At 44.8% G+C, this 23,305-nt stretch overlaps 1 non-coding gene across 1 annotated transcript; it reads right to left on the bottom strand.

The window, feature by feature from the left end:
• Positions 1 to 14,623: 14,623 nt before the first annotated feature.
• On the bottom strand, positions 14,624 to 14,777 carry LOC122812377. The gene has a single exon (XR_006366399.1). It is a non-coding gene; the product is annotated as a 5.8S ribosomal RNA (ribosomal RNA).
• Between the last annotated feature and the right edge of the window lie 8,528 nt (positions 14,778 to 23,305).

Below are 23,305 nucleotides of genomic sequence, written 5' to 3'. Positions count from 1 at the left end.
TAACAAAGGGCCAAACCCAGGGACAACTATTGCCTTTATATATTTAGAAAGTTGCTAGAATAACAGGTTTTGCAGTGGTATGTTTCTTCTGAAGGATATTGAGTCTGAAACTGAAATGTCTATCATTATTTAGTGATGTTGATCTTCACTGATTTGCCAAGAAAAAAAACACAAACTTCACGAGGGACAGATCAAAATATCAGGTGCAAATTTCAAGGATATTCAGATAAATCAGGGACTGTTGACAACATCTCCCCCCCCCCCACACACACACACACACTCACAGATGTGACCATCAATTATAACAACACATATGACTGTGACTGAGCACATCAAATGTTTCATTGTGCTCAAATGAATGAGTAAATATATAGATAGCTGCCATACAGGAACTTATCTTTTCAACACCCTGCTGTCAGAATATAGTGTGCAACCCACAGCACCCTCTTGCATACCTCTCAACCTCTTCGCTCAAATGTCAAGGAAACAGCTAAAGACCAAAAACCTATTGCCCTTACATATTTAAAGTGTTGCTGGAATAACCAGTTTTGCATTATTATGCTTTTTCTGAAGGCTGTTAAGTCTGAAACTCATATGTCTGTCATTATTTTATTACTGCAAGCCATATTTTTAAAAATAGACCAAAATATGAAGCAAATTCAGGGACAGTTGAGAGTTTTTATGCCTCCCAACACACTTATATACACAGAAAGATGCCCAGTGCTTTAATAGGTGCATGGAAAAAGATGCAGTGACACACATACATTCACACAAACGCACACACACACACACACACACACACACACACACACACACACACACACACACACACACACACACACACACACAGAAAAGATACACAATGCTCAATGAGTGCACAGAAAAGGACACATCAATGCACACACACACACACACACACACACACACACACACACACACACACGCACAGTGCTTCAATAGCTGCACAGAAAAGGACACATCACAAAAGCCCAAAATCCAGTATGAGCAGATCCTCTCAATGAAAATGCCAGGATGCGAAACTTGGGTCTGCTGTGGAAGGAGAATGCCTTTCAGTAAACATCATTGAGTCAGATAATCTGCTGTTGCTGGATGCTCCCACAGCCATATGTTCATTTTCAGTCTAGAGCTGCCTAACTACACAGAAGCCATGAAGGTTGCTCTAACTGTTCCCATTACCTACTACAGGCTTAATTCTAGCTCTTGACAGGCTGGTAACATCTTGTCTGGAATGGATCAGTCAGTTATGTTTTGGACCTTGTGATCATCTGTAGAGATAGAGGTGTGTCCTATCTTCACTCGTAAAGGCCTGGATTACCATCTCTCCTTAAACTATCTTTTGAACTGCTAGATCTGGAGATCCATTGTTCTATCCCAAACATTCTTTTCTTAAATAAGGTCAAAGAAAAACGTCTTCATTCTGTTGTATGCACATCAAACCTCTCATTCTCTTTAGATCCTCATCACTTCCTTTTACATCTAGACATAGCTCTGATATCACCTTTCTTAAGGTTGAAATTGACATCTTAGAGATGAAGGACAAATGGTTATCCCTCATCTTGTTCCATCCTAAGCTCACAGGCACATGTGACATCACTGACTGCAGGGCAGTGAACACATGCCCCTGAATTCACTCTAAATATCCAATCTGTGTCCTCCACTAATTGCTTTTTCCCTTTGTGGCACATTCAGTGGACTATTCTGGCTTGAATTCTTCTTTACAGCTCCTTCTGAGTCATTGGGTTCTTCAGAGCTCTGCAATGGCTCCTTTATTCTTCATAGTGTACGTGCTTCTTCTGTGAGACAAATCTGGCCAGACAGAAGACTATGGCATCGGTGTTATGTGATCACATTGATCGTTGCCTCTCTTTCATGTCTGACTCTATCACTTTGGAGTACTGCCTGTATTCCCTTCTCACAGGGACTGGGCCTAGAAAGTCTGATGGCATGGTGCCACAGAAACCTGTTACCTGTTCACATATACAGAGTTATCTGCCTCTCACTTCATTTTTTATAGTGGGAATAGGTTGTTGTTTGTTTCTGGGATATGAGATCTGGGACATCTTATGGAAAACTTGCTGTCCAAGACTAGGAGTAAGCTGTTGTTAAGTCTCTGTACTGTCATCTCAAGTATTTTTCTATGATTTTTTTAAATTGATTTATTTATTTAAATTTGTTTACCAGGGTATAATACTGATTAAACAATAACCAGTGCAAACATTTGATCCCATGATCTGATTTTGTCATAGCAGTTCATGCCACAATTATCCCATTTGGTCTACTGTAACACTCTAAGTGTCATGATTCATGAAAATAACCTTGACCATTTCCAACAAGTACACATTTCCACAGCCTAGGTACTATCTTTTGCTTTGTATTTTGAATTATTTTTACTCCTGTTCAGGGGTATTTACTGCTTGTAGAAGCAAGGATATCATTTTAGGTCCTGCTATTTACATATTTAGCTATATATATATATATATATATATATATATATATATATATATATATATATATATATATATATATATATACACACACACACACACACTCAAGTCTTTTTTACTTAATGAAATTTTAATACCCTGTGTCCTAGAATGTCCCTTATATTCCTTGGAAATGCATTAAAGCATCATGCAGGCAGCCATTTTGCCTATCTTGCACTTATCCTGTGGGATTCACTGGTTCCTGGTTCAGGGGTAAGACTTTGGGTCCTCATTTAGAAGGTCCTTGCCATAATACCACTTCAGGAGTGTGTATCCTAATCCCCACTGTGGATTTCTATAATCCTAACATGCTAAAACTTACTTTTTATTGTCAACCATTTTAACTATAAATTGTTCTAAGTTACTATTTTTTTTTTATTTTATGTGAATATAAAATGTATGTATGACGTGTCTGTGTTTCTGTGCATACTGATAAAAAGTACAGATGTTAAGTTGTCAATCTCGCCTTCATTCTTGCTTGATGGGTTCGGAGCCGATCCCTCGGCTCGCACTTGCTTTAGCTCGAGAACTCCTTTTACCAGCTCGAGGCAGCCCCATATCCCATGATGCAAGGCAGGAAGTACCCAGATCTCGCTTGCCCGCTTGGGAGGTCTTCTCTTTACCAGCTCCTGGTAAGTAATTCACATTTGTGACATTTAAGCCCCTTTTAGTTAAAAACTTTTGTTTTTGATAGTTTAACTTTAATTTAACTTTTTCTGACAGAAATCCCTGTCTCTTTTAATTTTTTAGTCAGTTAATTTCCCTATCCCATCCCCTGTTAGGGTGTGTGTGTTGGTATTTTTTACTAAATACCTTTTGATATTAGTTTAATTAATTGGACTGGTGTGTGTGTGTTTTGTTAGGCACCATGTCTAAAGAGAGGGTTTCAGGTTTTAAGTGTGACTCGTGCTGTCAGAAGATGTCTCTGACAGACGGTCACACTTCTTGCCTGTACTGTTTAGGCCCTCTTCACCTGCAGGACTCCTGTGCTATTTGTCACTCCTTCAGCCAGAGAGTCCTGCAGGAGAGAAGGAATAAGTTGATTCTCAGGGGTCTTCTCGGAGGGCTCTCCGGCTAAGTCGGCAAAATCAACTAAATCTGCCAAGACCCAGGCTTCTGTTTCTAAGCCTGTGGCCTCGGCTCCGACTCGTATAGAGTCGTGATCGGCTCCGGCTGGAGCCGATTCTGGATCCACTACGCTTTCGGCACCGATGGCTATCGGTGCCGAATCTGCTTTGACCACTGTGGTGTCGGGCATCGGTGTCGGCTCCGATCGGCTCCGACACCCATGTGGCACAGGCATCGGTGTCGGCTCCGATCGGCTCCGACACCGTTACTGGTGGCTGTATCGGCTCGGCTGGAGCCGATACATCTAAGCGTTCTGCGGCTCCGAGAAATCGGTGCCGACAGGATCAATATCGGCTCCGATGACCCATTCCAGGAAGAGGTCGAGGTCCCCTTCCTTGGAGCCGATACTTTCGGCTCCGCCTCGCCTCTTCTATCGGAACGGAGCCATCGGAGCCGATCTTCAAGGTCATCCAGGTTGTCAGACCATGACCTAGAGAGTGGTCAGTAGATTGCTCAAGTCACAGGTACTGGCCCAAATGCTACACAGTCCGTCTCAGCAGGCGACTGTTGGTCCACACCCCGTTACAGTTCCTCCTTCAACTCTACCTCAGAGCTTGGAGTTGGAGTCTTCGGTATGGTTACTGCTACGGCTGGAGGACGGATACCCCTTCTGTTCCTTCAGCCCCTACTCTTATCTCCTCTTCCTTAGAGGGATTCGTGGTCGGGCTTCCATGGTCTCCTCCGAGGGTGAGTGGCATCGGACCCTTGTCCGAACCCGCTCTTCCCCTTGGAGCCTCGGCCTTGGTGAGCTCGGCTCCGACATCTGCCTCGGAGACTTCCCTTCGGTGGCCCCGGAGTTCCTAGCTCTTGGAGCGGGTCTCGGACCTGCCTGGGAGGGAGCATTCGAGGTGATGAAGAGTGTACTGGCCACTGGTATCAGTCAGCAGTCTCTTCCCGTAGCTCCTCCCTCTATTGTACCTGTTGACATCTCTGCCACTTCTCTTGCTACAGGACCCAGAGATCCTCCGCCTCAGGTTTCCCCATTGGGAATTTCCCCTCTTCCGAGGATTCTCCTGATGTTTGGGAGATCCTCCTAGGAAGAGGACTTGTAAGAGGAAGCATGTAGACTCCCTGAGTCTGTCACTTGGATACTGACTTTGATGAGTCAGAGGGATCCCTAGATCCCCTCTGAGGATGTCTCCTTCTCAGACATCCTAGAACTTCTGAAACAGAGGGAAACTGGCCCACCAACAATCCCTCTGAGGATGAGTCAGTATACCTAGAGGCGTTTGGATCTCGGCCCTCCACCTCCTGGGTGTCTCCGCCTTCGACCCCTTATGCAGGTTATAGCTCGAAAGGCGTGGACAGCTCCTGGCTCTGTAGGCCAGTCCCTAGGAGGCCTTCTAAATTTATAACTGCCCCTAGTGACAAACAATTCCTTACCAAGGGTGTCCCGCTGATGCCATGGTGGTGGCTGCGGCCACCAAAAGGAACTTGCAGATCCTTCCGTGCCTGTCCATCCTCCTAACAAGGACTCTAGGACCATGGATAGGTACGGCAAGCGGATGTTTTCCTCAGCGACCTTTGCTATGCTCGTTGGCTGAATTATCTTTGTCACTTCACCAGACTCCAGAGATATCCTGAAGGAGCTGGGAGAAGTAGTTCAGGATCCTACAGCTGCAGGGGCCCAAGAAAAGATTGCTTCGCAGCTAGGAACCCTCAATTCCATTGCTAACTCCTCCATGCGGCTAATATCTTATGCTGCTGATGGAGAGTAGAGCTGCAGGCACAGGTGTGGCAGCCAAGCCTGGATGCGGCTATGTGATTTTGATCCCTTTAAGGCGTCCTTCACAAATTCTCCCTTTGATGGGTCAGCTTTGTTTGGCCCTCAGGTGAAGGAAACCTTGACCAGGTGTGAGCAGGACGGCAAGACTCTTTCTGCTGTTGGAGTCCGTTTTCCACCCTTCTAGGCCTTATCCCAAAGGACAGAAGGGTGGGAAGATGTGGTTCCGTAAATCTCAAGGAGTCACGCCGGATTCACGTGGTCAGTTTACCCCTAGAGGCAGAGGGGTAACAACAACAGGCAGCTCTAGAGGCAGAGGGGTCCAAGAATCAGGGCAACAGGGAGTCTCTTCCTGAGAAGCCTTTTCAGCATCCCTGAGGTGTTGCCCGGCTGTCCCTCCTTGGAGGCAGTCGGAAGATTATCACTGTACCCAGAAGCCTGGCATTCCCTCACTCAAGACAGATGGGTACAGTCGATCATATCCAAGGGTTACATAATTCCTTTCGAGGAAAGTCCCTTCCCTCAAGTTCCCTTCCAGATGTACCACCCGGTCTAAGGGACATTGCAGAGTTAGAGATCGCAAAACTACTGCAAAAAAGAGCCATTCAGCCAGTTATAGACCATTCAGAGCCGGAATCTACTCAAGGTTCTTTTGGTCCCCAAAAGACGGGAGACTGGAGACCAATATTGGATCTCAGCAGACTCAACAAGTCTGTCAGGAAGACAAGATTCCGAATGGTCACTCTTCAGTCAATTCTACCCTTCTTACAGAAGGACAGCTGGATGTGCTCAATAGATCTTCAGGATGCGTACTATCACATCAAAATTCACAGACGCTCAGGAGATTTCTCCGCTTTGCTGGGGTCCAGTCATTTCCAGTTCAGAGCCCTGCCCTTTGGTCTCACTACAGCCCCCAGAGTGTTCACCAAATGCATGGCAGTGGTCACGGCTCACCTGAGACGTCAAGGATTCCAGGTGTTTCCGTATCTCGACGACTGGCTCCTGTCAGCCACCACCAGGCATCAGCTTATACAAGCCAGGGATTACACAATAAACCTTTGTTCTCATTTGGGCATCTCAGTCAACTACGAAAAATCATCCTTATCGCCCTGCCAGTCTATTACCTTCATAGGCAAACTTAAACACTGTTCGGATGTCAGCTACCCTTACAGAACAAAGAGTTTCAGACATTCAGACTCATGTCAGGATCATTCTGGCCAGCAAGAAGGTACAGGCCAGAATGGTTCTAAAGGTGTTAGGTCTTATGGCTGCGGCCATCACTCTTCTTCCCTGGCTCGATTCTACATGCGCCTCCTTCAGTGGATGCTGTTCACACAGTGGTCATACCAGCAACTCCCAATGCGTCACCAGATTCTGGTGACACAAACATGCAAAGAACATCTTGCTTGGTGGATCACATCGTCTCAGGTTCACCAAGGCAGGTGCTTTGTACCTCCGTCCCGATAGCCACTGTCACCACGGATGCCTCCCTGATCGCGTGGTTGGGTCATTATCAGGGCACGGTGGTTCATGGCGCGTGGCAACCGTTCGAGTACCATCTGCACATAAATGTCCTGGAGATGAGAGCGGTGCTTTTACCGTTGCCAGCCCTCAGCGACTTTCTTCCCGTAGGGACAATTGCAGTCCAGACAGACAACATGTCTGTAGTTTGGTATATCAACAAACAGGGCGGAACCAAGTCCTACCCCTTGTGTCAGCGCTCAGACTATGGCAATGGGCGATCTCCTCTCATCGGTTTCTGGTAGCAACGCATATCCCTGGGAAAACCAACATTATAGCGGACAGATTGAGCAGAGCTATTCTCATGCCTCACGAGTGGTCTCTCAACCAATCCATAGCGGAAGAGATTTTTCTGGAATGGGGTCGTCCATGTTGCGATCTTTTTGCTACTCCGCAAAACAGCAAATGTCCAGACTTCTTCAGCCTCTTGCCTCTATCAGGCCAGCGGCCGAGAGACGCTCCGACCCAGGATTGGCCCCACGGACTTCTTTATGCCTTCCTCCTTTCCTCTGATCCCTCAGGTGATCCAGAAAGCTACCGTTTGAGAGCCAAATTGATTCTCATTGCCCCTTACTGGCCTCGACAAGTTTGGTTCCCGTTCCTCCATCATCACCTTTTGGTGCAGCCGTGGCATCTGGACCCAGTGCCAGATCTACTGATTCACCAATCCGGTCAGCTGCACCGGTCAATCCCTTCTCTCAACCTCACAGCATGGTTGCTCCACTTCCTTCCTTAGCCAGGCTTCCTTTGATCTCTAACCCAGTTAGAGATATCATAGTAGCTTCACTAAAATCCTCTACCAGGAGGATTTACACAAGCAAATGGAAACGTTTCTCTTTTTGGGCTAAGGTCCAAAATATTGATCCTTTTACTGCCCCTGTTCAGGCAGTTCTGGACTTCTTAGCAGAGATTTTCCATGCAGGCTCCTCTTCTTCCACAGTCAGAGTTCAGTTGGCTGCTATTTCTAATTTTCATGTCGGGATAGCAGATCATAATATTATGTCCCATAGGCTCTGCAGGGCCTTTTTGAAAGGAATTTTCCTACTAAAGCCTCCAATCAGGAATCCTCCTCCTCAGTGGGATTTAAATTTAGTGCTGACATCCTTGATTCTTCCCCCCTTGAGCCAGCTGTTTCTTGTCCACTGAAATATCTTTCTTGGAAAACTTTATTCCTAGTGCTATTACACTGCCAGGAGGGTGTCTGAACTTCATGCTCTTTCGGTTCGACCCCCCCTATTTGATTTTTCACAAAGACAGAGTATCTTTGAGAACTAATCCATCCTTTTTACCTAAGGTCGCTTCAAAAACAATCTGAATCAATCTATTGATCTCCTGTATTTTTCCTAACTATTCAGATAGAGCTGAACAAAAGCTACATTATCTTGACGTCCACCGTCAGCTTAGATATTATTTGGACAGAACAAAAAAATTTAGAAAATCTGATCAACTTTTTGTTTCCTATGCGGATAATGAAAAAGGCCTTCCTGTTTCTAAAGTGACTTTGTCCAGATGGCTTTCTTCGGTCATCACTGAAATTTATACGATCAGGGGAAAACAGCTGTGCTCAAAACCTAAAGCACATTCAACTAGGAGTTTAGCTACTTCTACAGCTTTTCAAGCTAGACTGCCTTTAGACACTATTTGTGCAGCGGCCACTTGGGCCACTCCTCACACTTTTGTTTCCCATTACAAATTGGACTTGGCCTCCAGGGACAGAGCCAGTTTTGGCTCTACAGTCCTCAAGAGTTTGTTCCATTGAGCCACCCAGGATAGAGGTGCTAGGGGCCTTGGTCCCATCAAGCAAGAATGAAGGCGAGATTGACAACTTAACATTAAGAAGTTATGTACCTACCATAACGTTCCATGTTAGTTGTCTTCTCTCGCCTTCTTTCTTGCGACCCTCCCTCCTTCCCCCTGGCCTGGACAGACCTTGTATAAGAAACTATAATAATAAAGACCATTCAGACCTGGTCCCTTTTCCATTTGTAAGTTTCTTCTTCCTTTGGGAAGTATTGTTTATGCTTGGTGTTATTGCCCTTTTGTCAACAAACGAGATCTGGGTACTTCCTGCCTTGCATCATGGGATATGGGGCTGCCTCGAGCTGGTAAAAGGAGTTCTCGAGCTAAAGCAAGTGCCGAGTCGGAGCCGAGGGATCGGCTCCGAACCCATCAAGCAAGAAAGAAGGCGAGAGAAGACAACTAACATGGAACGTTATGGTAGGTACATAACTTCTTATTTCACAACACCCATTTATTTATGGCTGTTTACTGAGGTAGTGCAATGATCAATTTCAGGCTCAGCCCGAGTGAAATACAGAAAATGTCATAAAAAATGCAGAAATGTAAGCAATAACAGAGTAGTTCAAACTAATAACAGAGAAAAACTGCATATATACAGATGCTCTTAGATAGGCAGAGTATAATGTACAATATATGCATAGTTTGGAGATGATTAGACAACAGTTTTGGATGCTTTTTCGGGAGTGGACATAGAATTAAGCACCTAAAGCAGTGAGGGAAGATATGTTATATATGCATAGTCATTAAAAGGGCACTGCACCAATAGCCTTCAGCAATATTGGCAACAACACTTTAACTTCTGGAGATGGAGACATGACAGAAAAATTCAAAGACTGCTTTAACAGCCGAAATAAAGATATAGCCATCACCTACTCCCAACCCTCCCCAAGCCAACCACTTAAATGCTGATTTACCCTATCCACTTATTGATTTCAGCCCTATTTCATCTATTATAGTATATGATCTGTTAATAGAAACTCCTACCAAGTGTTCCTCCACATTTCTTCCTCTTTGTCTTAAAATTCTCAGAAAGTCTGCCAACTCCCATCTGTGTACCTCTTATCCACATATTATTCAGACTTTCTCTGTCTTTTAGTCTCTCTCTCTCTCTCTATATATATATATATGTATATATATATATATATATATATATATATATATATATATATATACAGTGTCTTACCCAGTTAATGGAAAAGTGATACTATCTCATGCCCCTCCCTAAATCCTCGAACCCCAAGCGACTTAGAAATGACAGGTTCATAGGTAATTACTAGGCTAGCTGCCGCTGTGAGCTTTTTAGACATAGCCAATTTCCGTTTTGGTGCTTGAATTAGACTACACCATTTGGTGTTACATTGTCCTTACCCATCCCATGGTCAGTATATATATATATATATATATATATATATATATATATATATATATATATATATCTATATATATATATATATATATATATATATATATATATTACCACTAGTGCATGGAATAAAGCATTTAAGAGCTGTCGCTGCCCATTAGTAGTGCAGGGTCAGTCCTTGGGCAGACATTTTGTTTTCCATCCATAGATCCAAGCTGTGTTTGGATATGGGCAAGGATGAATTTTGTTTTATGTAGTTGGGGAGTCTGTTCCAGAGCAGTCATATCCTCTGTGAGATATACCCATCCCTGAGTATTTCTGATCCCAACTGGCTTGCTGATGTACAGCAAATCCATAAGGACTGAAACACCAAAGGCGGAGGTGTGTCCATATTCATTAAGGATATCCACACCTCCAGGCTAGTTGCTCAGCATAATGCATCTGAGGTTATCCAAATGCAGCTAACTCTGGGCAAAACTGCAATCCAAATTGTAGCTTGCTACAGATCCCCCACCATGCCCCAGAATTCCCACTCCTCTTTTCCTGATGTACTGGAAAATATTAGGGTTCAACCAAACACCCTAATAATGGCTGACTTCAACTACCCCACCATTAACTGGGAAAACTACTCGTGTACCAACTCCTTAGCTCAACGCTTTCTGGAATTCATAAACTCCAATGCCATAGATCAACTTATCCACACCCCCACCAGGGGCAACAATATCCTAGACCTAGTCATTACCAACATGAGTGAATGGTGTTCCACACCTGAAGTCAACTCCTCGTTGGTCCGATCCGACCATAAGCTAATCACCCTTGATATCCACATCTCGCCCCCACCCCCATTAAGGAAACCACAGTAAAAAATTATCCAAAGCCAACTTCATGCTTCTTAAGACAGAAGTGGTGAACTTCATGACACCCATGCAGATGGACAATACAGTTACAACTGCTGAATCTTACACAAATGCACTCTATAAGCACTTACACGAGTGCATGGATCGTGCTATCCCAAACAGAACCAAGACGCTATCCTCCAAAAAAAGGAAGGCAGTCTGGTGGTCCCCTGCCATAAAAAAACTGTACAACAGAAGGAAGAAATTGTTGCAAAAGAGAGTAAAATCCCATGAGTGGAGGAGCTCCCTGGTCAGCCTCAGTAAGAAGCTGAGATCCCTTATAAGATCCTCCAAAGCTAGCTACGAAAACAAAATCGCCACTAATTCCAAGGACAACCAGAAAGCATTCTATAGCTGTCAAGAATCTCGATGGTAACACCCAGATCTGCTCTGAGTTACAGCACAAAGGCACGAAAATTACAGAACCAACTGATATTGCCAACATCCTGGCAGATAGGTTCAGTGCTAACTTTACCCCCCTCTCACCCCCTAAAGGGCCCATATCTATACAGGAAGAATGCAGAGTCCCTGTAATCACAACTATGCAGGTAAAAGCTGCACTCTCTAAAGCCAAAAAGATAGCATCCATGGGACCGGACAACATCCAAGGCTGCATTTTACATGAACTTCAGAACGAACTGGCTCCCCACTTAAGCACCATGTTCAATAATAGCCTCGCATCAGGCTTTTTTGCCCACTGAATTGCGCACAGCAACAGTTATCCCACTCCACAAAGGGGGAGCCACCACTGAACCCAGGAACTATCAACCTATTAGCCTGACGAGCCTGGTCTGCAAGGCCATGGAACGTATCATCATGGAACTCATAAACAAAGACATTGGTAAACTCCAAACTCTGGATCCCACCCAGTTAGGGTTTGTGAAAGGCAGATCGTGCCTCCTGAACCTGATCGACTTCTTTGAGGCAGTCACCAAAGCCGTAGATGAGGGTAATGTGGTTCACACAGCCTATCTTGACCTCGCCAAGGCTTTCAACACCATCCCCCATTCTGGAATTATAGCTAAACTCACTAAACTAGGTATAAATCCCTACATCACAAGATAGGTTGCCAACTGGCTTACTGACAGAACCCACACTGTAAAAGTTGCAGACTCCAAATCTGACCTCAAAGCAGGGACACGTGGAGTAGCACAGGGTTCCGTCCTGGGACCTCTACTGTTTGGTATCTACTTCTCTGAAGTACAGGCTAACACAGAAGGCCTCTGGCTAATGAAGTTCGCAGATGACTGCAAACTAGGAGCCATAGTCAAGTCCCCAAATGATGTGGACATCCTACAGAAGGGCCTCACTGAGACAGATGCCAGTAGTCAGAGCCATGGCCTCAAGCTCAATGCCAAAAAGTGCACTGTCATCCCCTTTGATAAAAACTCTCTACCCATGAACTACCACATAAGCAGCAATCTACTTAACACCGAATGCATGATAAGAGACTTTGAGACCCAGGTGGACAGTAGTCTCTCCTTTGATGGTCACATCACCACAGTAATCAGGAAGTCCTTCTATGTGGCACACCTCATCATAAAAGGGTTCTCATCCAGGAAAGAAAGGTCATCGTTCCCCTCTACTCAACACTCATTAGACCCATTATAGAGTACAAAGCCCCATTTGGAATGTACCTCACAAGACATCTGCAGCAGCTGGAAAGGCCACAGAAGTACCTCACAAAGAGGATTACTGGCCTCAAACAAATGCCCTACACTGACTGCCCCAAAAAAACTCCAGCTTTACCCCGTAGCATATCGCCTACTCCGAGGTGATCTCTGCCTAACATATAAAGCTATATCAAACCCAGAGCTGCTGGACATGCTACACCTAAAGAGATCCCAATCCCTCCGAGCTACACGCTCTAGGGACCTAAACCTTGTCACCACAATAAACCGGACATGCTGGAGGGATAGATTCCTGTCCCAGAGACTTCCCATACTCTGGAACAAGCTACCCATCTATGTCAAGCAAAGTTCTTCATTAGCACTCTTCAAGAAAAATCTTGATGAGTGGATGGGAAATAGGAAATACACCCCGGGGATCACTTCTGTGTCTCTGCTGGACAGTGGCACAGGAAATTAACGTTCTTGGGTGGCGTAAGCCAGGGAACCTTGTTGGCTAGGCTTACATAGACCTTTGGGCTGATAGCCTAGTACCTACCTATCAACCTGTGAACCTATAAGTGTTGGGCTGGAGGATACCTTGTATTCCAGCCACAGGCCGTCACTTAACAGTCTGTAGGATACCGAGTATAATGACAGAGCTTTGAGTCAGTCCACTTTAGGCATGCCATTTGTATGTGTCTGGACAGATACATGCCATAAGGTGCATTACACTCAATGACTGGCTTAATGAGAGCTATGTAAAGGGGGATGATGGCATCCCTAGATCTAGACATAATCCTTGTTTTTATAAACTGTGCAATATGGTAGGACGTTCTCATGATAATAGACAAGTGTTGGTCAAAATTTAGGTTACTGTCCACATAAGTTCCTAAATCCCAAACAAATGGGTAATCTCTTAGGGTTGTATTATCAGCGTGGTAGTTCCCTGTTGTAAATGACTTCCCAAAATGTACAATGATGTATTTTTTTGGCATTTAGTTTCAGTCCATGATTTTTCCCATCAGTTATTTATTTGGGACAAACCTTCATGCTGGATGGTTAAGTCATTTGGGGATTCAATGACTGGTCCTACCTTGCAGTCATCTGCAAACTTAGTTAGCTAGAACCTTTTGATATTGGCTTTTATTTCAGATTACTAGATGCTAACATGAGAGGGCTCAGCACAGAACCCTGGGGGACACAACTGGTGACTGGTCTCTTTGAGGAGGTAATTTTTCCTATTTTGATGTCCTGTATCCTATCTGTGAACCAACTGGCAATCTAGTGGTAACATAGGGGTTTATTCCCAGTTTGTTTAGTTTTTCTAATATGCCTGAATGGGGATTGTGCCAAAAGATTTAGCCAGATCAAGGTATGTGGTGTATAGCATTTTACCTTCATCCACTGATTTGATGACCTCTTCAAAACAGTTAAACAGGTTAAGTAAGCATGACCTGCCCTTTTGAATCCAAATTGAAATGTGTCCTGTGTTTGAAGGTTCCTGATGTCCTTATTAATTATTCCATAAGTCTTTTCATGACTTTGCATAGGAGTCTGGTCAGACTTATGGATCTGTAATTGCTTGGGACTGTGAATGGTCCTCCCTTATGTCGCCTGGGCGGGGATTTGGCACTGGGCTCTTCCCTCTTTACTCACTGTTACTGAAGGAATCCTGGTTAGTTTCTTTTTTTCTGCATAGTAATATGCTGAAGTTTGGCAGGTTGGCAAATCTGATCTGCGATCTCGTTCCGAGTGTGGTTGGGGGGGGGCAGGTGGTGGGGGTGCAGGGACGGATGGACATGATACCCCTCCACTGGCCCACACTCCCACTCCCTCTCTGGCAGACTCTGGGTGGTGTAGGAGGGCCAACACAGCCCAAGCATGCGGGTTGTACCCCACCCCCAGGAGGGCAGCCGGTTGGTGGCATGGACGGGCTTCCTGGCTCGGGGCGGCAGAGACTCCTCTCCTCCATCCATGTCTCACCCTGGAGGGATAAGGGTGTCTGTGATGGGCTCCCTCGATTCCCTGACCATGCCTTTGCTGGAGCAGGACTTCCCTGGGGGCAGTGGAAGGCACAATTACCTTCAGACAGGCGTAGCCCCAGGAGTAACCCTGGGCTGCAAAGTGTGTTCAAAGTGTTGATGTGCAGTGTGTTCTGCAATTCGCATTAGTTCTCACAGCTAGCTGCGTTCTTCATCGATGCACGAGCCAAATGATCCACTGCTCAGATTTGTACCATTCCCGCTCAGTTGCCACAGGCACCGCTGCCCACATGACATCGCTCTGAGAGACGAGCAGGCAAGGTCCTTGCTACAACATCTGTATGGAGGCCGAGGTTGAACAATGTTGTTAGGTGGAGGTGGTCAAATGCTATCTAAGATGCATCCAGGGATATTGTCAGGACAGACTGATACAGTATTTTTAGCTTTTGATAGCACTTTTAGGACTTTGACTTTTGTGGTAGCTGGAGGTGAGTCAGTTTCAGGTATATCTTGAGGGACAAATGGAGAACTACTTCTACCTAATCACTATTCATCATCCAGCAAAGTGAAGTAATCCTCCCATGATTTCTATTTCTTAAGAGATCTTTCTTTTTCTTAACAGGCAGGAGGCAGATTTAGCTGACTCCTCTACAGCTGTGAGGTTCATGATGAACTCACAAAGCTGCCGTTATCAAGGCAAAAGAGACTTCTTTGCCCACTCATGTGTCATCCTATTCAACCTCTTCCTTTCATTCCAAACATTCCCACCAGTAGTAATAATAAATAAGCACACCTCAGCCATTACTTCATCCTCACCTATCAACTGCCTTCCCACCAGCTACTCAAAAATCTCTTCAGGCTCATTTCCCACAACTCCATTCCACTGTTGTAACCCCAGAATACTAAAAAATGTTAGTCCTAATGTCAAGGTAATGCTTCTACCCATCTCTGCTAAAAATGCATAAAAAACAAACCATCTTTCTCCACCATACATCAGTGTGGTGACATCCACCTCATCCTAGGTCCTGATCAAACCCCACACCATAGAATACACCCTAAGAGTTTAACAATAGTTACTCTAAACATTATAAGCATATTAAACAAAATCACAGATTTTCATGCCTGGATGGCTTAACACAACTGAGACACATCCTAGCCCTCACAGAGACCTGGCTAAAGCCTGAAATAAAAGATGTGAAAAGCAAACAGTCCTCTGGGAATAAATGGTGTTTTTTCAGCAAAAACGTTATGTAAAATAAAACAAAACAGTACCAAAACACAGCAACGACCATAAAATAAAACAGTTTTAATGAAAAAGGTAAGTGCTTTCACACAATGTGCTTCATCAGACCACATACTGCAAAAAACCTTTCAAATAAATAGCAAAACAATACCAATTAACAATTCAAATTCACCAATTAAAACATTCATTCAATAAAATTGTGAAGTATCATTTAAAGAGACCTCTAGCCTTTAAAACAGGTTTAATGGAGGTCCTCCCATTGATACCTAGAAATCTGTCTGCTTGCATTGTTATAATCCAGGACAATTCATGGCTTTCCATGTAGTTTCTAATATCACCACCACGCTTATCTTGATTTATCATCTCAATAACTCTAAAGCCAAATATGTGTACATTGCCATGTTCCATGTAGCGTTTAGGTAAGGCATTATGCTCATCTAAATTATGCATGCAGTATAAATGGTCCCTCATCCTTTCCATGAGGGATCTGTTGGTTTTACCTATATAAAAACAACTGCATGCCCTGCACTTAGCCAAATAAATAGGGTTCCAACTACGACAATCAGCAGTCACTTTAAACTTATATTCTTTGTTTGTAACTGGATGAGTAAAATTAACAGATAGGTCAATGTATGTACAGAAACTACACCTTAAACAGCTACGCATCCTAAACGTAGCTGTTACATTGTTACCCCCCATTTGTGTATGTCTCTTATAACATAGTTGCCTCTTCAAAGATTTCATTTTTAAAGGTGAACCTTGGTTGTTCCCCAACAATAGCTCGGTTCTGCTCATCTAACTGCAAGATAGACCAGTTGTTCCTAATAATCTGTATAATACTATTAACATCACTGGTATAATAAAGGGACATGGATAATGTCCTTTCAATAGAAGCCAAGTCGCTTGTAGTATCATTCACTACTGATGGCCTATCAGAATAAAAAGGTCGACCTCTATTCTTCCTGGGTCTAACAGTATCATGTAGTTTATCCTCCACTTCCTTCTTCCTATAGCCTCTGTCATAGAACTCAGATCTTAAATTGTGTATATCCTGCTCAAATAAGGCATCATTGTTGTTTAACCTTGAGAGTCACTTGCCCTGGCCTTTGATTATGTTCTTAAATATGTGGCCGGGGTGCATGCTATTTCACTGTAGAAGTGTATTTTTTCTACATTCTTTCTTTTGTAGAGCAGTAGTAAGTTTAGAGGAAGCATTCACTATAACCTCGACATCCAAAAAACCCATTTCTCTCATTGATGACTTGTAAGTAAAAGATAAAAAAGACGTAGTATTCTGTAAGAAATCTATAAATTCAATTAACTGCTGGCCAGTACCATCCCAAATCAGAAAGAGGTCTACAAACGTCCTACAGAATTTTATAAAAGGAGCAAAAATAGACTTGAAAACGAATCTATCTTCCCAGTGAGGCATAACTGTATTGGCGTAGCTATTGGCACAACTAGTGCTCATAGCTACACTAATCTTTTGTAAAAACAAATGATGTTCTGTAGTCCTATCTTGTCTTCATTCTTACATATGGGTTTGGAGCCGATCCTGTGCTCCGACTTGGCTGATTACAAAGCTCAAAGTCTCTTATTTGGCTCGTGGCTAGGTAGGTATCCCATAGTGCACTAGTACAATCCCCAGATCTCATTTGCCACGTCTACGAGTTCAGAAGTGCTTCTTGCTTGGCCGTGGCTAAGTTCAAAACATTTTCTTTATTATTCTTATTTTACTGTTATTTCTTGATATATTTAATATTAGTGATAGTTATCTCATAGGTAATGTACAGAAGTGTTTTTTGCTATTTACTTAGTTTTTGAGAACTTGTTGTCCGTTGGGCCCTGGTTGTTCTCCGTGTGGTATTCTGTGTGCTAGTTTTCTGATACAGTTAATATGTCCTTAGGTCTGTGTTTGTATTAAGACCTCGTTTTCACATTTTTATAGATTAATAATTGTGTGCAGTTTTGTTTGCCTTTTCATACTTTGCCTGCTGCTTAAGATTCTGTTTTTTTCCTGCTTAGCTTCTGCCTCTTTTCCAGCTAGATCTGCTTAAGTTAGAGGATCTAGTCCTCTGTTTAACTTTCAATCTTTTTGAGAGGGCTAGGCCCGTTTAAGTTAGAGGACCTAGTCCTCTGTTGGTTTCTCTTCTCTGTGTGTGTGGTTTGTTAGGGCTAAGCCCGTTTAAGTTAGAGGACCTAGTCCTCGCTGTGTTTAGTGTGTACCTGTCTTATGGCGAGGCCCGTTTAAATTAGAGGACCTTGTCCTCCTTCCTACTGTTTTCTTAGAGCTCTTATAGCCATGTCTAAAGAGTCCAACGACCATAAACTTTTGGGGTTTAAAAAAAATGCCTTAAGTGCTCCCAAAAGATGTCGATTACAGATGGTCATAGTAATTGCGTTTATTGCCTCGGAGCCATTCACCTGCAGGAAGCTTGTTCCTTCTGTCACTCGTTTAGCTCCAGAGTTCTCCAGGAGCAAAAGAACAAGTTAATTCTGAAAGGTCTTCTCAAGCCTTCCTTCGAGGAAGACCTAGCAAGCTCTTCTTCATCTTCAAAGTCTCATTCATCTAGAAAAAAGAAGGTCAAGTCAGCCAAGAGACATTCTCCGGCGCCGACTATTTTGTCTGAACCTCCTCAGAAAACATTGAAACTGGATAAAGCTTTTACCTCTTCAGCTCCACTGTCCTCGGAGCCAATTAAGGTGGTCGATGTTGACACTGCAGTGTCGGCCCCAAGCCTTTCAGAGCCGACTACTGAAAAATTGCATCAGAGCCTCCAGAGATCTTTTGATGGTCTCCCCAACTTTACAGTCTCCCATTTTACAGAGATCCAGGTTGCCTACCCTGTCATCCAGATCTTCCAAGAGCTTTTCAGAAGAAGATGTGGAGAGAGTAGTGCTTAGAGTCTTGAAGGCTTTGCCCAAATTGTTGGCTCTGACCTAGTCAGTTCCGGAGCCATCTGAGTCCATTCTCCCTGTTGTGGTTCCTCCTCTGAGCCGAGTTGGTCCTTCGGAGCTGGACATTTCGGTGCCACTTGTTGTGAAACCCTCAGTTCCAGCTCCCCTTGTGTTTGCCTCGGAGCTGAGTTTCGCTGCAAAACCTTTGGTGCCATCCATGTGTCTAGGAGCCAAAGCTCACCAGTCGGCCACAACAGGGACACTTGGACCCGAACCTCTTCGGTGCCGAGTCTTCCTCGGTGCGTCGGCTAGGGTGAACTCGGACCCTACATCCATCTTGGAGCCAGTCGCTCTAGAGCAGAGGACTACCTGCATTTTCTCAGAACCGGAGCTGTCTTCGGAGCTGGAGAGATCTGCATTTGAGATGATGAGGAGTGTGCTGTCTTGGTCATTAGCTCCACGCAAGGGTACTGATACTCTTCCCCCTCAAGCACTGATCTCTGTCTCAGCACCTTCTCTTTCTCTCTTGGCAGCAGAGACCTGCAGCCCCAGGAGCCTCCATTGGGTGGCCCCCAGTCTTCCCAGACCTCCCCAGAATACCGTTCTGAGGAGCCCCCTCGGAAGAGGACATGCAAGAGAAAATATGTAGACTCCCCGGATGAGTCTATCACCTTGGACACTGACCTTGAGGAGTCAGAAAGGTCCCCCAAGTCATCCCCTGTTGATGTCTCCTTTGTGGACATTCTAGAGATCCTAAAGCAGAGAGGTGGCTAGCCCACTGTCACCCCTTCTGATGAGGAGTCAGTGTACCTGAAGGCTTTTGGGTCTCAACCTTCAGCCTCTTGGGTAACTCCACCGTTTGATGAACTCTTGAACCTGGTTAGTCGAAAGGTGTGGGAAACTCTTGATGCCATGGAGCCAGTCCCTAGAATACCCAACAAATTTCTCTCTGCACCAAAAGAGAAAGAGTTTTTGACCAAGGGCGTGCCTGTAGATGCCATGGTGGTGGTGCAGCCACTAAGAAGGAACTAGCGGAGACTTCTTCATCTGTCCATCTGCTGAACAAGGAGTCTCGAACGATGGATAGATACAGAAAGCGTATTTTCTCTTCATCGGCTTTTACCCTCAGATCGCTGAACTATCTCACACATTTTACTAGGCTTCAGAGAGATCTCCTCAAGGAGTTAGGAGATACTCCTCAAGGTATATCTACTGAATTAGTCCCTGAGAAGGTGACTGTTCAGTTGTCCACCTTAAATTCCATCGTGAACTCCTCCATGAGGCTGATCTCCTATGCAGCCGACGGAGCGAGCAAGGCAGCGGGTTCAGGAGTTTCCCTTAGGAGACACTCCTTGATGTGCTTATGTCATTTTCTGGAGCCTTTCAAGTCTACCTTTACCAACGCCCCCTTTGACGGTTTTTCTCTGTTTGGACCTAAGGTAAAAAATATGCTCACCAGGTGCGAACAAGAAGGGAAAACTCTCTCTGCTGTGGGAGTGCATTTTACTGTCCCTTCTAGACCATATCGCAAGGGTCAGTGAGGTGGTAAAATGTGGTTCAAGAAGTCCTAGATATTTTTCGCGGATGCACAGGGTGATTCCTATTTCAGAGGCAGAGGAGGTGGAGCTAATGGTAGATGTCGCTCTAGAGGCGGGGGGGGGTCTGCAAAACCAGGGTGGCCGCGATTCCTTTCAAGGCCATCCCTATCAGCATTCCTGATGTGGGGCCCAGCTATGCTTCTCTGGAGCCAGTCGGGGGTCGCTTATCTTTGTATCCAGAAACCTGGCTAAACATCACCCAAGACAAATGGGTACAAAGAATAATCACCAGAGGATACTCCATACCCTTTTTTCTTTCACCCCACACTCCCAAGAAGATCTCAGATGTTCCACCCAGTCACAGGGATCAAGCAACTGTAGAAGTGTAAAAGTTGCTTTCAAAGAGAGTCATCCAAACCATCCCCGCAGACCAGATAGGATTCGGAACTTACTCCAGATTCTTTTTAGTGCCAAAAAGAACAGGGGACTGGAGGCCCATATTGGACCTCAGCAAACTAAATGAATCCGTAAAGAAGGCCAAGTTCCGGATGGTGACACTGCAGTCTATACTCCCTCTGTTAGGGAAAGACAATTGGATGTGCTCCATAGACCTCCAAGATACGTGCTACCATATAAAAATGGACAGAGCATCGAGGAGTCATTTATGCTTCCATCTGAGAGCCAGTCATTACCAATTTCGTGCTCTGCCCTTTGGTCTCACCACAGCCCCCAGGGTGTTCACCAAATGTATGGTGGTAGTGACAGCTCACCTGAGATATCATGGATTCCAAGTGTTTCCGTACCTGGACGACTGGCTCCTGACTGCTACCACCAGGCACCTACTCCTACAAGCCAGAGATTTGACCATCCAGCTCTGTTCCCAGCTGGGGATTACAATAAATTGGGAAAAGTCTGCTTTATCGCCCTCTCAATTTGTGACTTTTATAGGCACAGAAATAGACACAGTCGCCATGATAGCTCATCTTCCTGCAGACAGAATTCAAAACCTCAGACAACAAATTCACAGTTTACTTCCTCTACAGAAAGTCAAGGCAAAGACAGTACTTAGGTTCATAGGTTTATACTGGGAGGCTATCTGCCCTAAGGCATTTATAAGCCTAGCCCAAATTTTTGTGGCTTACGCCACCCCTTATATGAAAAAATACTGTGCCCATTAGTTTGTTGTGCCTCTGTCCAGCAGTGACACAGAGATGATTCCCGGGGTAAACCTACGATCTCCCATCCACAGGTCTAGATTTCTCTTGAACAGAGTCAGCGAGGTGCTCTGCCTCGCATGGACCGGGATTTTATTCCACAGCATAGGGAGTCTCTGAGTGATAAATCTATCCCTCCAGCACGTCCTATTTATATCCGTGCTAAGGTTTAAGTCGCTTGCTCTAGTGGTTTTGGTGGATTTGGATTTTTGAGGTGGAGCATGTCCATTAATTCGGGTTGGACATGGCCTTGTATGTCAGGCACATGTCACCTCTGAGCAGACAGTATGCGACTGAATAGAGCTGGAGTTTCTTCAATCTGGCAGCATATGACAGATTTTGGAGTCCCTTTATCCTTTTGGTGAGGAACTTTGGGGTCTCTCCAATTGCTGCAGATGTCGGGTGAGATACATCCCGAATGGGGCATTGTACTCGATCATTGGTCTGATAAGTGAAGAGTACAGGGAACAATGATCTCACTAGATCTGGATGTGAATCCTTCATGATCAGGTGGGCAATGTAGAAGGTCTTTCTAACCACTTTAGCAATGTGAGTGTCAAAAGAAAGGCCACTGTCAACCTGGGTCCCCAGGTCCCTGATAACCTCTTCTGTGCTTAGTGGATTGCCACCTATATGGTAGCTTGGGATTACCTTGTTTTTCCCAAGGGTATGACTATACATTTTTGGCATTTAACTTCAGGCCATGGCTCTGGCACCAGCTATCTGTTTCCGTGAGTCCCTTCTGAAGGATATCCGTGTCGATGCACTTTCCACTATGGCCCAGTTTGCAGTCGTCTGCAAACTTTGTCAGCCAAAGTCCTCCCATGTTGGCCTGTACTTCTGAGAAGTAGATGCCAAACAATAGGGCCAAGGACCGAGCCCTGTGGGACACCACTTGTGACCGGCTTGGAGTCTGACACAGCGCCAGCAACTCTAACCCTGTGGGTTCTGTCCTTAAGCCAGTTTGCAACCCATCTTGTAACATATGGGTTTACATTTAAGCTGGTAAGTTTTTCTACAATACCCGAGTGGGGTATTGTGTCTTGCAAGGTCAAGGTAGGCTGTATGGACTGCCTTTCCCTCATCAATGGCCTTGGTGACTGTTTCGAAGAAGTCGACCAAGTTCAAAAGGCATGATCTTCCCTTGACAAAGCCAAACTGGGTCGGGTCCAATGTCTGCAAGTCCCCTATATCTTTGTTTATGAGCTCCATTATGATCCTCTCCATAGCTTTGCAGACTAGACTTGTTAAGCTGATAGGGCGGTAATTACCAGGGTCCGTAGAGGCGCCGCCTTTGTGAAGTGGGACCACAGTTGCCGTATGCCACTCCTTGGGCACGTATCCTGTGGTAAGGCTGAGATTAAACAGCTGCCTTATGTGCGGGTTTAATTCCTCATTTAGCTCGTGTAGCACATGAGCTAAATGAAGCTCTTTTGTGAAAATGAAATGAAACTACTGAAACTCTTAGGGACAATGGCTTCTACCATATGTCTAGTCTCACTAGACAGATTGCATATGCGAATTCTTCAGTGGCTTCTATTTTCCCAGTGGTCTTTTCAACAACTGCCTCTATCTCAGTATATCCTCATAACAGAGTCATGCAAAAAGGACCTTCGTTGGTGGATTCAGTCCGATCATCTGACAACAGGCACTCCGTACCTCCCTCGCCAGCCCATTGCTACTGTGACCACGGATGCCTCACAGATAGGGTGGGGGGGCATTATCTAGGCAGGACTGTCCAAGGCACATGGCAAGATTACGTGGCTTACCTGCATTTCAGTGTCCTAGAGATGAGAGCAGTGCTTCTATGTTGCAAGCAATTCATGACTTTCTTCCTCTAGGGATGATAGCAATCCAATTGGACAATATGTCAGTGGTATGGTAT

This window comes from Protopterus annectens, chromosome 9.part0, assembly GCF_019279795.1.
Source record: "Protopterus annectens isolate FY-2018-M chromosome 9.part0, PAN1.0, whole genome shotgun sequence".
Taxonomy (NCBI): Eukaryota; Metazoa; Chordata; order Ceratodontiformes; family Protopteridae; genus Protopterus; species Protopterus annectens.
The sequence above is the reverse complement of the archived record's forward strand: the minus strand, read 5'-3'. Positions and strand labels throughout refer to the sequence as shown.